This window comes from Myotis nattereri (assembly GCF_964212035.1).
Source record: "Myotis nattereri genome assembly, chromosome: 1".
NCBI classification, from domain to species: domain Eukaryota; kingdom Metazoa; phylum Chordata; class Mammalia; order Chiroptera; family Vespertilionidae; genus Myotis; species Myotis nattereri.
In genome coordinates this window covers 82,574,985-82,585,808 of record NC_138075.1, presented here as the reverse complement: position 1 = coordinate 82,585,808, position 10,824 = coordinate 82,574,985, and positions in this window count along the sequence as shown.

Genomic DNA, 10,824 nt, shown 5'->3' with positions numbered 1-10,824 from the left:
TACCCCAGAAATTCTGATTCAATTGGCCCTAAGTGGTGATTGGGGCCGGCAGCTGCCACTTGTACCCACTGATGGAATCGAGGGATTGGGGCCGGCACCAGGCACTGGGTATGAGCAGTGGTTCTGGTGCCAGCAGTGGGTGCGAGCGCCCAGGAGTGGGGAGGGGGCGGGCATGGTGCGTGGGAGCAAAGAATTTTCAGTAACCACCAGATGATAGTGACCAGTGCCCTGCCTTGGTCTGGTTCCCCCACTCACTTGTTCTACCATCCCACCACAGCCTACGCACGACATGATCCACACTCTGCTGCCTGCTACCAATGCCCACCATGTTCCACGTGCGCCCCCCTGGTGGTCAGTGCATGTCATGGCAACCAGGTGTTAAGTTGTTCAGTTGTTCTGCTGTTCAGTCTATTTGCATATTAGCCTTTTATTATATAGGATGTCACCCCAATAAGTGATATGTCAGATAAGGCATATCAAAGAAATATCACTTTTAAATAATACACTATATGTTTAAAAATCAGTCTTTGTTGAAGTATTACAGATGTTCCAGTTTTTTTCCCATTGAACCGCATCCCTCCTGCTGTCTTCACATCACTATTGTCTGTGTCCATGGGTTGTGCATATTTATATATATAAAAGTCTAATATGCTAATTAGACTAGATAGCTGAACGACCTTCTAGATGTCATTCCGGACATCCTTCTGGATGAAGCCACCTTGGCGGAGGCCAAGGCAGAGGTGGCTAGGGACAATCAGGCAGGCAGGTGAACAGTTAGTGGCGATCAGGCAGGCAGAGTGATTAGGGGCAATCGGGCAGTCAGGCAAGTGGTTAGGGGAGATTAGGCAGGCAGGTGAGTGATTTGAGGCATCAGGAAGGCAGGCAGAGTGGTTAGAAGCGATCAGGCAGGCAGGTGAGTGGTTAGGGGCAATCAGGCAGGCAGGTAAGCAGTTAGGAGCCAGCAGTTCCAGATTGCAAGAGGGATGTCCAACTGCCGGTTAAGGCCCGATCCTACAGCAGGGATCCCTGCGGGATCAGGCCTAAACTGGCATTCTGACATCCCCGGAGGGGTCCCAGATTGGGACAGGGTGCAGGCTGGGCTGAGGAAACCCCACCCTTCCCATGAATGTATTTTATGCACCAGGCTTCTAGTCTAATCTATAAAGACTACATATGGTCGGTCCATCTGACTGACCCACCAGGCGGCACATATGACATGCACTGGCAATTTAAAAATAAACATTGACTCACACATGCATGATGCATATAAAGCTCTTGCTGGCACCAATCACACACGTGTGTTTCGATCTATCATTTTCGATCATGAATTTGGTTGTTTTTGTTGACATTCTAAAGCTGAAAGAAAGTGACAGCATCAACAGAATATGTCTGAAGACCAACTATTGGCACAACTTACCTCTGAAGCCAAAAGAAGCCAGCATCATCTACAGAATGTATTGAGTATTTTTACTCTTAATGTGGTATACAGGGAGATATTAGAATAAGTTTAATCAATTTATCAGGTATTGTTTTTATCAATATTGTTTTTATATCATGTTTTTTTATGTTTTTTATCATGTTTCTGTTGTTTTTATGTCATGTCTTTGTTGTTATATCATGTTGTTATTGTTTTTTTATAAATCAATTTATATATTATTTTCATAAACATTTTACTAATTTTCTTTCATCTCTGACACTTCTATTATAGAGAAAGGGCAAATAGTGATATTAAAATATTTCTTCTAATTAATTTCCTTTCAATGTGCACAAATCCATGCACCAGGCTATTAGTATGCATATAAGTTCTTTGGTTAATCTCTCCCCAGCCACTTGTGTGTGCACATGTGTGTTCTGCGTGTGTGGTATGTGTCAATGTTGTATGGAAGCTATGACTGAATAGATAAATAAACAGAAAACCATATGCATATACAATATAATTAAAAATGTGACTTCAGTAGAAAATAATAAAAAGCTAATTTTATACCTTTATTTTAAAATTTTCATATTTGATCATTTCTATGGTTATCTCTGTTTTTGAGTTTCTAATAACTGTAAGTAAATAACAGTGTTAGAATTTTTATTTGCATAATAATATTTGAATGTCACCTAATTTATATATTTCTCAGTAGGGATTATATTAAATTAATGTTTTTGTTTTTCAACAAGGAAAACATTCTTAAGAATATGAAGTTATTATCATTATTTTTAATATAAACATTTTTTAAACAACCTCAATGTGTACTACATTGAGAAAATGAGAATAGTTAAATGGTAATACATCCATTTTATGAAATACCCTACAAAGATTAAAAATAATAATATAGATTTATGTTTACTGACATGAAAGGGGTATACTGACACATTGTTTTTTTTCTTTCAATGAAAATCATTTTATTTGTATAAGTAAAATCATGTACCTGCATTATGCAACTCTAGCAGGTATATAAATCAGTAGTGCTATTATGTATGCAATATAGATATTTCTGCATAAAAATACACGGAGAAATAATATGAAGAGAAATAATGAGCATTTTAGCACTGTATATGTGTTTATATTTATATGTAAATAAAATTATCAACAGTGGAAACCATTAACAGGTAGTAAGTTAAAAAAAGGTAGAGGTGAGGTTAATTTTGCTTTTCATTTTGCTTTACACAGCTTTTTATTGCTTGAAATTTCAACTGAATTTGCATTACTTTCATACTATTTTCTTAAAATATAACTATACTAAGAAATCTAGTTTGTGAATTGTATGTCTGCTTAACCCATATAAACTCATATAAATTCCCTTTAATCAGTTTCTATACTGACTTCACAAAAACATCAGAAGCCCACCAGTTAGAGAATCCAAAAAATAGAAAGAAAGAAAGGGGTGTGGGGGGAGGCAAGAGTGGGCAAAGGAGGGATAAATGATGATGGAATAAAGCTTGACTTGGGGTGGTGAACACACAATACAATGTAGAGATGATGTATTATAGAATAGTAACCATTAAGCCTATATAATTTTATTAACCAATATTACCTCAGTAAATTTAATTAATCTTTTTGAAAGAGAAAAAAAATAATCCAAAAAATGAAAAGAAGTAAAAAAAGAAGTAACCAAACATAAACCTTCTCTTAGGGACATCACCTTTTATGACTGGCCTTGAAATGAGATGGTAAGATATTAAACTTCGCACTCTCCTGAAAATGTGTGACTTAAATAAGGTCAGGCAATGCATAATGACATTTCAGTCAACAACAGATCACATATCTGACGGTTGCCCCATGAAACTACAATGGAACTAAAAAAGTCTTATTGCCTAGTGCATGATGTCATATCCATCATAATGTTGTAGTGCAATGAATAACGTGTGTTTGTGGAAAACCGGCCTACTCTGCTGCCAGTTGCATCAAAGTATAACACATGCAATTATGTACAACACATAATACTGATGATAATAATAAATAACTATGTTACTGGTCTATGTATTTACTAAATTATATTTTAATCATTATTTTAGAGTATACTGTTTCTACTTATAAAAAAATTTACTATAAGACAATATGCCATATTATGCCAGCAGCAGTCTCATGTATCTTATGTTCATATATCTTAACAGTATCATTTTCTCTGGTATTTGATTTAATTTCATGTTGTTTTGCTAGTTATGGCCCCTAAGAATACAAAATTAACTGCTAATGTTGCCAGTAGGAGGCCACATCTAGTGAGTAACCTGGAAACAAAATTTAAATGATTAAGGACTATGAAGGTGGAAAATTAATGATGGTTACTGCTCACCAGCCAGGCATGTTCCATTCCACCATAGCTACTACCATCTTGGAGAACAAGAACAAAGTGACAGAAGCTGTTAAAGGATCTGCTTCATTGAAGGCAATGAGACTAACAAAAATTGAGAAGGGCCTATATCAGACATGAAGAAACCTCTAATTACCAGGGTTGAAGACAAGACGCAGTAGTGTATCCCTCCCAGCACCATAATGACATGGGAAAAGCAAAAATTTATTTAATATTGAAAGAAATACCTGGACCCAACTATGACGTTGAACTTACTGCTAGCTCTCGTTGGTTTAAACCAATCAACAATCATTATTCATTGCATAACGTGAAAGTGAGTGATGAGTATGCAAGTGATGATATGAAGGCAGCTGAATAACTTTTGGAAACTCTAGAAAAGCTAATTTTGGAGAAAACTTACTTGCCAGAGCAAATATTCAGTATGGATGAAAACTCCCTATTCTGAATACCTAAAAGAACTTCTGGAGAGCATTATGCTAAGTGAAATAAGCCAGTCAATGAAGGAAAAATACCACATGATCTCACTCATTCATGGATAATAGAGACCATTATAAACTTTTGAACAATAATAGATACAGAGGCAGAGCTGCCTCAAACAGATGGTCAAACTGCAGCTGGAAGGCCGGGGAGGGTTGGGGGGCAGGAGGTAGGGGGGTAAGAGATCAACTAAAGGACTTGTATGCATGCATATAAGCATAACCAATGGACATAAGACACTGGGGGATAGGGGAGGCTAGGGGGCTGTCTAGGGCGGGGGGATAAAATGGGCACATATGTAATACCCTTGTAATACTTTAAGCAATAAAAAAAAAGAACTTCATAATGTTGCAGGCTATAAATAAGAATGTTTTGTGATCAGTAGAGTAAGAACCCCAGGGCCTTCAAGCATACAATAAGCAGACACTGCCAGTGCACTATAGAAGCAATAAGAAGTCATGGGTGACCCAGCTCCTGTCCCATGATGCCCTCCTGAATCGCTATGCCAGTGAAATGGAGAAATACTGGAGAAGAACGTACCTTTCAAGAGTTTGCTTATTATTGATAATGTTCCCAGACACCCCCCTTTTAATATTGATCTTCAATCCAATATCAAAGTAGTGTTTCTTCTTTCAAGCACCATCTCTTTGATTCAACCAATGGACCAAGGATTTATAACAGCTTTTAAGGACTATTCCCTGAGGGAGAACTTTGTCTAGCCTATTGCTACAACTGAGGAAGCCACTGAGAAGACCCTCATGCAATTCTGGAAGGATTACAACATCTATGGCTCATCAAGAACCTAGTTTGGGCTTAGGATGATGTTACCAAGGAGTATATAGATGGCACCTGGAAGAAGACATTCAAGAAATCCATCCATGACTCAAAATATTTTCAAGGAAGAGAAGGTTGCACAAATCAACAAGGCTGAGGGTGAAATGGGAAATAACTTTACTAGGAAGTAGATGAGCATGACATTGAAGAGCTCCTAGTGGTGGCTCCTGAAGAATTAAATAATGAGGAATTGTTGGAACTGTAACAGGAATGAATAGCTGAAGAAGAGTCAAGAACAAATGAAATGAAGGAATAGAAAAAAGAAGAATTAATAGGGAAACATGTAGCAGGAGTTTTTGCACACCTCAAGAAGCTCCTTTAAAATTTTGAAAACATTGAAATGTTTTCATTAATTGAAAGGAATGGTTATGGTGCATTACTATTTACAAGCAAAACTATGATAAATAAGAAACAAACCAAACAGTTTACCATGAACATATTTCTGAAAAGAGTGACACCCCCTCAAGAAGAGCCTCAGGCAGGCCCTTCAGGAGGTGGACCAGAGGAGGGCACTGTTATCACAGGAGATGGCAGCTCCGTGTGTGGTGTTGCCCCTGACGACCTCCCAGGATGGGGGACAGGATCTGATGTGGATGACGGTGAGACACAGGACACTGACTCTGCGTAGGCCTACGCGAATGTTTCTTTGTCTTAGGTTTTCTTTTAAAAAGTTTACAAATTAAAAATAGAAAAAATTTAATATGAGAGAAAATACTTTTGTATAGCTTTACAATGTGTTTTAAGCTGTTTTATTAATAAAAAGAGTCAACATGTTGAAAAGCTTTGAAAGTTTATAAACTAAAAAAATACAGGAAACTAAGGTTTTTATGAAGAAAATTTAAAAAATAAATTTAGTGTAGTCTAAGTGTACAGAGTTTATAAAGTCTACAGTGGCATACAGTAAAGTCTAGGCCTTCACATTCACTCCCCATGCTCTCACTGACTCAGCCCTAGTAACTTCCCGTCCTGCAAGCTCCATTCATGGTAAGCACCCCATACAGGTGCACCATTGCTATCTTTTGTACCATATTTTTACTGTAACTTCTTTATGTTTACAAACACAAATATTTGTCATTGTGTTACAATTGCCTACAGTACTCAGCACAGTAATATGCTGTACATGTTTGTAGCCTAGGAGTAATATGTTCTAGCATGTAGCCTGGTGTGTAGTAGGAGATACCATCCAAGTTGTGCAAGTGCATTCTGCGATGTTCGCACAATCACAAAATTACCTATTGAAACATTTCTCAGAATACAGCCCTGTCATTAAATAAGGCATGAGTGTAATCAACTCCAAACTCTGCAATGTCTCACAAAGATATCCTTTACATTTCTTCTAACCAGGCTAACCTGGTTGAGCCTGGTATCATCTTAATTGCATTATAGTTAGTAGCTTCTTCACTGGTTTTACTGCCTTTAATGTCTTACCTTAGTAGTCAACCCTATACATTGTCATAGGGCTAACTTCCTAAAATATAGATTAAATTATGTTGCTATACTTATCAAAATATTCATGGGCTCCAACATCCACAGAATAAGCTTCATATTTCCAGGCATTACATCTAGGACCCTTCATGTCCTTCCAGATTGCCAATTAGCATCACTTTAAACTGCACTCTTTCAATCAGTCCTAGAACTCCATAGGTAAAATATGTCATTGCTCGCCTCTATATCTTTATATCCTATTCTTTATTTTTCTTATTCTCATTCTTCAAGGTTACCACTCTTTCTAGGAAACTTTCTTTTGTCTGACAAGAAAAGCAAATACTCCTGCTCTGCTAGAGCTTTATGCTTGACCTATATCAAATATCTTATTTCACCTATATTTACCTTATTTGGTATTTCATTTGTTTCACTCTGCTAAATAATTTGCTCATGAAATCAAGAAATACCTTCAATTGATCTATGAATGCTTGGGATTCCTAATAAAATTGTGTTCAATGAATTGGTTTGTCTTGCTTTTAACCAAGTATATTTAAAATTTCTTTAGCCAAACACTTATTAAGAAACACTGTTGAACAGACTCCTATACATGCATGTGGCTACAGCAAACATAAGTGTTGCCTAAGCTCTTTTCCAAAATAAGTATGTCTTACACATTTGTTTCAATAACTTTAGTATACTATATATCCAACCATCTGTAGATTTTCTTTTTTTTTTAATATATTTTATTGAGTTTTTACAGAGAGGAAAGGAGAGAGATAGAGAGTTAGAAACATCGATGAGAGAGAAACATCGACCAGCTGCCTCCTGCACACTCCCCACTGGGGATGTGCCCGCAACCAAGGTACATGCCCTTGACTGGAATTGAACCTGGGACCCTTCAGTCCGCAGGCCGACGCTCTATCCACTGAGCCAAACCGGTTTTGGCCCATCTGTAGATTTTCATCTTTGTTTTTATAATGCTTTCAAAATCTGCTGTACTATATAGCATCAATGGACAGATGCTCCTATTTACATCTATTTACATTTGTATTAATGAAAGTTAAATAATATAAAATGCACTTCCACATATATAAAAGGTTGCTTCTATTTTCTTTTCTTTTTTTTTTTAAATATATTTTATTGATTTTTTACAGAGAGGAAGGAAGAGAGATAGAGAGTTAGAAACATCGATCAGCTGTCTCCTGCACATCTCCTACTGGGGATATGCCCGCAACCCAGGTACATGCCCCTGACCAGAATCGAACCTGGGACCTTTCAGTCCGTAGGCCGACGCTCTATCCACTGAGCCAAACCGGTTTCGGCTGCTTCTATTTTCTAAAAATTTTCATCAACACAGAATTTTCTATTGGACTGAATTGTTCTAGAGTTCAAACTCAATGTTCAAATGATACCTATGCTCAACTGGTGACATCTTTATACAGAAATGCCATGCTTTAAAATTTAATATTTGCATTGCTTTTACCTAAGTTGTATGTATTTGAACTATTAGTTTAGTGGAAACTGAAATAGGGACTAGTATAATTTCCCCAATACTCAAAAATGTACTTTAATAATGCACTTGATTGCATATGCATATGCCTTTATACATCTGGGTGACATGGATCACACACATCACCTACTTTGGGAGGAGGGTGTGAGGGAACTACGCAAACTTATGGAATGCATATTGTTAAAGGAAAGGTTCAGCTCCCTCTGATAGAGTATCTGAGCATCTTGAATATCCTGTTGGCCAATTTGCCGAAAGAATGTCAGAAAAGGGACCAAGAAGGAATGGATGTTCAAGGCTCAGACTAACAAGTTCCACTCGTTCTTACCTTTAGCATGGAAATGTCCCATCTTTACACAAAGGTAACACAATGTCATGCTTTTAAGCTTTTCTATCATGTCATTTAGTTTCACGCACGCTCCTCATGCCTCAAGGCTTACCTTCTTGAACATCTATTCCCCTATTTTTCCCCACGGTGGTGGGGAATGAAATCCCTCTACTTGGGATAAGGACTGGTCTCTCTTTGATATAGTATGTCGAATCCTGTGATACAGCATTTCATAAGTGCAGACTCGACATATATTTTATCTAACATAGAAATTGAAACTTTGGGACCTGCTTTAGAACCACCACTTCGCTGACTCCATGTTCCCTTTTTGTCATCTATATGAACTATATTTTACACTTTGAAAACATATATACCCCTTATGCTTTGATGATGAGAAATTGCCTCATGGCATTCTTGAACTGTATTAAAGTACTATAGTTTCGGTTTTGTAATTTTCAGCAGAAATTCATTTAACAATGGAGTGAAAAAAATCTAACAAAGGATCAAATTGATATTCCTGGGGACATAATAACTTCTGCCAGCTGACCTTCAGTAATGGAGAGATATCTCAGTGGGAGAGGTTTTCATATCAACACTTTGCTAATAGAGAACTTTCACACATAATATCAGTGAAGTATGTATATAGCTTTATATCAAGATATGAAGAGTAAAAATAATAGCCTCAGAAAGCTATAGAACTAAGCATACCATAGGTTTTTCAAATGTCGAAGTAAAAATAATATAAGGAAAGCTAATCCCCTCAAAATTTTAGTCTAACCCAGTGGTCGGCAAACCGCAGTTTACGAGCCACGTGCGCCTTTTTGGCCCCTTGAGTGTGGCTCTCCACAAAATACCACGTGCGGGTGCGCACTTACAGTGCGAGCGTGGCTGGGAGAGTTGGAAGGGGTCGACCTCAGCGAACGTACCTCAATCAGATTGAGGACGTTTTTAGCAAAGGCCAGCTTAGGAGTACCCTAATTAAGTTAATAACAATGTACCTACCTATATAGTTTAAGTTTAAAAAATTTTGCTCTCAAAAGAAATTTCAATCGTTGTACTGTTTATATTTAGCTCTGTTGACTAATGAGTTTGCCAACCACTGGTCTAACCCAGTGGTTCTCAACCTTCTGGCCCTTTTAATACAGTTCCTCATGTTGTGACCCAACCATAAAATTATTTTCGTTGCTACTTAATAACTGTAATGTTGCTACTGTTATGAATCATAATGTAAATATCTGATATGCAGGATGGTCTTAGGCGACCCCTGTGAAAGGGTCGTCCGACCGCCAAAGGGGTTGCGACCCACAGGTTGAGAACCGCTGGCTAACCAATTTCCACAAGAATATTTGAAAAATATCTCACAAAATTAAATTTCACTAATTACATCTACCAATTTCCCCTCTGCAATGCTCTTTTTTATGTGAACGTTTCCTTTAGTACATTATATAAAATATCATGTGTATGTAAATTACTGTTGAATTGCTTTGAGAATAAGATATTCATCCAATATACGTATATTACCACTAACAGCAAAAACAGAAAAAAATAAAATACTGACCTTTCTCTAGCTAGACCTATCAATCTCTTATACCGTATATTTGCTTTCATCTGACTATTCAAGTATATTTATAATGTGTGAAATTTTAAAACTTAATTTTAATCAGGAAACCAAATGAACAAATATTTCCCATCTTTTAAAACCTCTTTATTTTCCTATCTTTCTTTTCTGCATTCAAGATTTTATAAGTTACCATAATGTGGAAGCTCAAAAGATTTCTCGGGGCAAAGTCTAAAGATCACTGTGTTAGGATTGCTAAGCCAATGTATTTAAATGCATTTTCGTGACTAAATCTTTATTAAGCTAGTTTTTCGTTTACCTTTTCCTTGCTTGGATGAAAACTGCTATAGAATTTTTCTCAAAATAAGGTCATCCAGATAAAAATGTTGAATATATCCCAAAACGCATAAGGCTCATAAAGAGTGAGGGCAGTGAGCATGCCAGCTAATCTAGTTCACTATTCTCATAAAGGGCAATGGTGGCACTTTAGAGCCAGTACATCTATTCATTTTCAGGGTAATAAAACCATTCCTGAAAGTGACTTTGTCCAGAGTAAATGGCTTTGTGTTATAACATGATGTACTTCAGAGGTGAGTGTCATAGATCACCCATAATGCGACTATCTTATATCTTAATAAAAAGTCCTCTGTTCATTCAAGTATCTTTTCTCAAACTGAGTCTGTATTACCATCTTTCCCAAACTTAGCCCAGTGTTTCACTGGAAAGAGGTTTAATATAAATGCTATCATGGCCAACCAATGGAAAAGGATGCAGGCAAAATAACTAGGTGTTTCTCTGTCTCATAAAGAAACAAATTAAAATTCTGCATTTCAATAGCAAAGAAAAAATGACATGCTATAAAAGATAAAACTCTGATGTAAAGATTATTGGTTAA